Raw genomic sequence first — 7,165 nt, 5'->3', positions numbered from 1 at the left:
GGTGTATGCATTCTGGCTGTTGCAATCTGTTCCCCTTAAATCTTAAAGCTTATCTTAAAAATAGCAACTTCTTTGCAAGGGCAAAGCTATGCTCCTATTGCTAGCACTAAAAGCCTGTTGGGAGCTTCAGCTAAAAGCTCTGTATTTCAGATTGATGTGGGCAAATGGAGGTGATTTCTTCGATAAAAAGTTCATTCTCGTTATCATGTTTCACTACAACCCCATTTCACACTGGATTTCTCCTTTAAGCTTTATTCAAGGTTCCTAAAAAAATGTAAGGGGTTCCTCCACAGTTTAAATGAACTTTTTTGCAGGCAAATCCAGAAATTTTAACAGTTTGTCCAAACACCCTTCAGACTGGGTGACATGGGGCATAATTTATCCAGTTAAATCGCTTTTTACACCGTTATCCAGCTCAAAGTAGCTCCACACCTCCTTGCTAGAATCCGGAGAGCCCAGACATTTAAAACGAGGCATTAATAACTTAAAAAGTGCACAAGAATCTTATTAAAAAACACTATTTACATTAGCTAACTTAATTAACGCTAGCTTCAGCTCTGTGTGCCGCCATTACTCCTGGCGCCGGCTGCTACACTATGCACAGTCTATGAAGAGAGCTCTCCAGATTCTAGCAAGGAGGTGTGGAGCTACTTTGAGTCTGGATAACGTTGAAAAACGATTTATTGGGGCAAATTATGCCCCGTGTCACCCAGTCTGAAAGGTGTTTGGAAAATCTGTTAAAATTTCTGGACCTTGGAACGCTCTGGGAGAATGGAAGTGTGCTTTTCATCATTCTTAATTTTTAGAATTTAGAGGGCCCTGACTTTTAAAACAAGACATTGAGAACTTTGAAAGTGCACAGGTAGTTTATATGTGGTTATATACTGAATACACACAGTACTTTGAAGTGTATAAATTCTGGCTGCTGCAATCTGTTCCCCTTAAATCTTAAAGCTTATCTTAAAAATAGCAACTTCTTTGCAAGGGCAAAGCTATGCTCCTATTGCTAGCATTGAAAGCCTGTTGGGAGCTTCAGCTAAAAGCTCTGTATTTCAGATTGATGTGGGCAAATGGAGGTGAGCTATTCAACAAAAGTTCATTCTCGTTATCATGTTTCACTACAACCCAAGTCCATTTCACACTGGATTTCTCCTTTAAGCTTTATTCAAGGTTCCTAAAAAAAAAAATGAAGGGGTTCCTCCACAGTTTAAATGAACTTTTTTTGCAGGCATACTGTTTTTGACTCCTTTCTCTCTCTCTCTCTCTTTCTCTCACACACACTTTCTCACACTCTCACTCACTGTGTCTCATTCACACACGAAGTAAAAACCCCTAAAAGCAAAGAAATAGAGTATCCTCATGAGGGTGTGAAATGAGGGCATCATTACATCACTGTTTCACCAAACACACAGCAGTCCTAAACTGGAATTGCCAATAGTTACTGTATAACTAGTTTTATTTGTATAACTTTACAGTTTGGTTCTTGATACAGAGATACACTGATTTACACTATATGTCTGTGGATTTTTTTTTATAGCTTCTTCAGCAAACGACAAACAAAAAAAAATCTGCTTCTCTTTTCATGCATTTTTTGCCTATTGACCACGGTATGCGTTCTTAGGGCTGCAGCATTCAAATCCACACATGGTTCGTATGGATCGTTTTGCTAAAGTATAAAGCAAAAGTGGATTTTGAGACAAATATTTTTATTGAGCTAAAATGGAGCCAGGTGTTACAGATGTCCTTCGTGACCAAAAGGATGTTAGTGAACTATTAGATAATTCTTCCCACATTTCAGTTTCCGTTTACTTTAATGGGTGTAATTCTAGTCGCTTATTTACATAAACAATGATCCTTTGTGTAAATGTGGGGAGAGGAAGAAGGAAAAAGACATAAACAAATACAGAGAGAAGAGAGACAGGGTCTGTGAATCAATCCAGTCACTATAGGAAAGGCAAGTTTATTTATATAGCACCTTTCATACACAATGGTCATTCAAAGTGCTTCACAAATGAGAAAATACGAAGAGAAGTCAAATTAAAAAACATATAAAAGAATAATAGTAAAAATGGAAATATATACTATACTATACTATACTATACACTATGTGTTTGCGAGCTACCTCATTGTATTGTATCATTCATAGGTTAGCAGTTAGCAGAGTCTCTGGTAGTAGTTAAGTAATTTATTTATATACTTATTTTACATGTATAGCTAATCACCATGCTTTTTGCATTATTAGGCAGCTAATTTGAATTCAGCTGCCTTTGAATGTAAAACTTGGGACTCTTTGAGGGATTTTGTACCTATTTTTCCAAAACTGACTACATTTACAGTCTAATCAGCCACTGCCCCTGCTGGAGGTTAGCCAATCAGCTCTCCCTCCTGCCCTGCCTCTAAACCCATACATCACCAAGTAAGCTGAGGGTAGAGTCAGTAAACAGCAGGGGGGTTAGTGCCCCGTTAAAGTCTTAGGTTAGCAGTTAGCTATGCTAATGGAAGTGAGTAGCATTAATGCTTAATATTTTTTACCACTTGGAATGAGTACACAGACTGGGTTCTGAGAGATTTTATTTATTATTAAGAGACATTAGACTGTAAGAATATAATATACTGTACACAGCCTGGCCAAAAAAGGTCACAGGATCTAATATTTCTGTCAAGAGTTGCATTAATTGTTCTCTAAGATCTTACATGTTGATGATGGGCGATTTGGATCACTGCACAAAGATTTTCAATGGGTCTGGATTCTGTGGTGGCCAATCCATGTGGGAAAATGAATGCAGTGGCTGGGTCATGAGCCTCTGGTATTATATACAGGGGTTGGACAATGAAACTGAAACACCTGTCATTTTAGTGTGTGAGGTTTCATGGCTAAATTGGAGCAGCCTGGTGGCCAATTTTCATTAATTGCACATTATTGCACCAGTAAGAGCAGAGTGTGAAGGTTCAATTAGCAGGGTAAGAGCACAGTTTTGCTCAAAATATTACATGCACACAACATTATGGGTGGCATACCAGAGTTCAAAAGAGGACAAATTGTTGGTGCACATCTTGCTAGCGCATCTGTGACCAAGACAGCAAGTCTTTGTGATGTATCAAGAGCCACGGTATCCAGGGTAATGTCAGTGTACCACCAAGAAGGACGAAACACATCCAACAGGATTAACTGTGGACGCTGTAAGAGGAAGCTGTCTGAAACGGATGTTCGGGTGCTAACCCGGATTGTATCCAAAAAACATAAAACCACGGCAGAATTCAATGTGCACCTCAACTCTCCTGTATCCACCAGAACTGTCCGCCAAGACAATAAATTATTGTGGTCTAGAACCAGGTGTTTCAGTTTCATTGTCCAACCCCTGTATATTAAAACAAATTAGACTATTCCACATAATATGGATAAAAATGTACATTTAAAACATTACAGAGAAAAAGTGTAAGCAGTATAGCAGAGCAATGGAGTATGGCTAGTTTAACTAGTTAACCATGGAAATATACAAATGAGAATGATACATATTGGCCCATTTTTGAGACCTATTTTTCTTTTTGTAGGGATTTCTCTAAAAATGACTTAAATTCCACAAATGTCCATAGTTCATCCAACTCCACTCATTAGCTAGATCTATCCCTATCATACACCATGCAAGGTTGGTGAAGCCTAGCAGGTGCATCCTCAGAGTCATGTGAAGCGCCACCACATCTGTACAAACTGTGGCTAATGCAACGTCACTGGACAGCTGACTGAACATGGAGAAGAACAGAGAACTAGCAATACTGTTACATCAACTCACAGTCCGTCATGCAGGTTCACGGTGTGTTAATAACCATAGAGTGTTGAAGTCAGAGGAAGTCCAGTTCCGGTTTCATAGTATCCTGATCATAGATTTGCCAAAGTGCCATTGCCGGCAATATGACTAACGCTTAGACAGTTGCACCACTCTGGATTTTTAATAAAGTCACATCCATGACAAAGACATATAACTCATGTCAAATTGACAAACTTCAGCTTCCTCTAATGGCAAATAATTAATGCACAGGCTGAGTACCACTGCTTACAATAATTATGAGGTAGTTGCAGTGTGCAATTTCTATATACTGACGATACATAACATGACATTTCCCAGGGTGGACATACTGCTTGTACTGGAAGTGGCTTGTACTGCACATTGCAAAAGTGCCCAATCTGAGAACTATTGATGGTCACATGGACGTTTGCCATGATCCAAGGCCTGAGGTCATGTAAACAAAGTTACATAAACTTGCCTAGAGCACACACTGATACAGAAATTCCCTCTTCTCCTAGCATGTGTCAACGTTGCAATTTGTTATTTGCTCGTACATTGATCACATGCTTTTGGTTTTAAATGAGGACCATCTGGTACACGAGTCTCTCAGAAACAAACTCAATTACACACACACTTACACAATTATGTATGTGCGCCAACACACTCGCAGAATACAGAAATAGAAGAGGCATTTTCTTTTCTTAACTCTGTGTTTATTTGTACAATCTGTTTCTGGAACTTTCTCATCAGCAACTTTGCTAAATTGATTTGGAGTGAAGTGTTTGTAAAGCATGGGGCTAAAAGGCTGTAGTCAGTTTCCACAATACAAACTCTTTGGTGGAAAAAACAACAGGAAGAAGATTAATTTACTTATTTATTTTATTGTATTTATTGTAACCCAACTACTGATATTACTAACATTACAAAAACTTACTAAAACTTTTTATTGGGTATTTGTTTGGCAGTACTGGGTCTCAAAAGGTCCCCAAAAAGACAATATCAAATTCATGACCTTTTCAATTCAGGCAAAACTGTTCACAGCTCTTCTAAAGATGGACACCATTATGTCCCTTGTAAATTAAGCAACTCACAAACACTGATGAATGTTGCTTATGTAGGTTTTTCCTACCAACAGTTTGTGAAAAGGGCCCACTGATGTAATTCCAGACATTCTGTTCCTGCAGTACCAAAACAAGTGTCAAGTGACCTACCTGTCCATGATCCACCCATACTCTTTTGTAGCAACTGGAATGCTTCTAAATATAAACACTAAAAATCAAAAAAACAATTTGCATGCTTAAAAGGTACTAAACCCATTTAAGGACATCTAGTTAAATAGGTGTGTGACTCTGGTTCTCCACAGAACCTTTTGAAATGTGGCTTTATACTGGGTCACAAATGTTTTTCTAATGTTAAACAAAGAAAAGGTGTTGTCTCTCATTGAACACTAGTGTTTGCCACAACTTATTACCATGTCTATGTTAACAGCAAGGATAACAATATAGGACATCTGATCAGATATAAAATACTGATTTATCTATATAACTTTTTATAGAAAAAATAATTATTTAGAATCATATTGATGCTCCACTGACTGTAATAGAAAAAATGCTCATTGCCACACCAGGCCTGAACGCTGCTACTGCACTATGTAACTTTGGTAGAGCTGCAGAAGATTTATCCAGAAAACTGTTTAAATCCTATAAATAATTTTGTACCTTGTCAGGCCAAATGTTCTACTTCTGATGTTGTCCTGGGTTAGCTCTGTATAGTTCAGCTTGTCAACAAATGCATGTGTACTGCTGTCCATGAGGGAAACTACACTCCGCACCTGTAGGGGGAGCACAGTAGCAATAAAAAAAGAACAATTTACATTTAACTCTGCTTAAAATCCTTAGCTGCATTTTGCAAACCTTTTTAAACAAATACACACTAAAACAATGCTTATAGAAAACATGGAGTCTGTGGTTCCATTCCCTCACATTATGTTAAAATGAAGCCAAAATGTTTGGCTATGTTGTCAAATTTTAAATAATCAAAGCAAGACAACCATGTTTATTTGTTTAAGCTTCACCTTCTAACGATAATCCCAACTCCTCACAATAGAGCAGCTGTTTTTCATTGAAACATATGCAAATGGATAAAGCTACATATCATACTGCAAACAGCCAGCAGAGCCACTAGACCTGTGGTTGCTTCAGTTTTGGGAAAAACTGCACTGACAACTGACTATGTTTTCAAGAGACAATAAAGCAGATGACAAAGGAAAATGACATAAAATATGATATTAATAATAGCTGTTATATATAAATGAATGAATGAATGAATGAATGAATTCATCAAGTCATTCTTATAAAGCACCCTTTGAGATCATTTTTTACATTATTACATTATTTTATCAGTGAGAAACAGCAGCCAATTGCACACAGCGTACTCTCAACCGGAAATGACCGTCCATCTGGTGGCACTATGGCATAGACCCAGGACAAAATGCCAATCCAAATCTGGTCATACAGTCATACACACACTCACACACATATACACACATCAGGGCAATTTAGAGTATCCAATTTCTCTGATCTATATGTGTTTGGACTGTGAGAGTGCCCGGAGGAAACCCACACACACATGAGGAGAACAAGGAGACTCCAACTAGATAGGGACTTGAACCCAGGACCCTAGTGCTAGAGAGTGAATGTGCTAATCACTAATTCACTCTAAACTTTCCTAACAGTGCAACATTTCACATAATTACAAACTAACCCACATCATTATTTTGACAAAAAACTTTTGTGTGCTTTAGTTTTTCCCCAACATATAACTTCTCAAACTGTTTTAACAAAAGAATACGTTTCTGGCTAGAGCAGGGATAGGTACATTTTAGTCACTCCTAATTGTAACTTGATACATTTTAGAGATTTTTTAAAATACATTACTTACTGGAATTCTCCGAACCTCAGTTTTAAATACACCTGACCAGACTGACCAGTGGTTATCATAGTGTCTTAAATGGATGTTAGATAAGGAATATAAAGGCCTAAATTACTGTCTCTCTTTCTTGCTTGCAGAGACAGGTCCTGACCCCTTCTGACTACTGCTACTGCTACACCGTATGTGTCTGTCAGCTGGCCACTAAAACTGACCACACACACACAGACAGACAGTCCTGAGTGTCTAAGGATGAGGTGACACATTTCTCATGGTGGCCGGTATGACTGACTCCACAGGGCAGTAAACGCAAATTACCTAATGAGTCTTAGGATTCCACCCATGCCTTCCTCTTTCACAGCAGCTCTTCCTCATTCTGTGTGTCATTCTGTCACACACATACACACACAAAAGTTCCCATCCAGCTTAACTGTATTCCCTCATTTTCTATT

The sequence above is a fragment of the Astyanax mexicanus genome, chromosome 19 (assembly GCF_023375975.1).
Source record: "Astyanax mexicanus isolate ESR-SI-001 chromosome 19, AstMex3_surface, whole genome shotgun sequence".
NCBI classification, from domain to species: Eukaryota; Metazoa; Chordata; class Actinopteri; order Characiformes; family Acestrorhamphidae; genus Astyanax; species Astyanax mexicanus.
Note: the sequence above shows the minus strand (reverse complement) of the source record.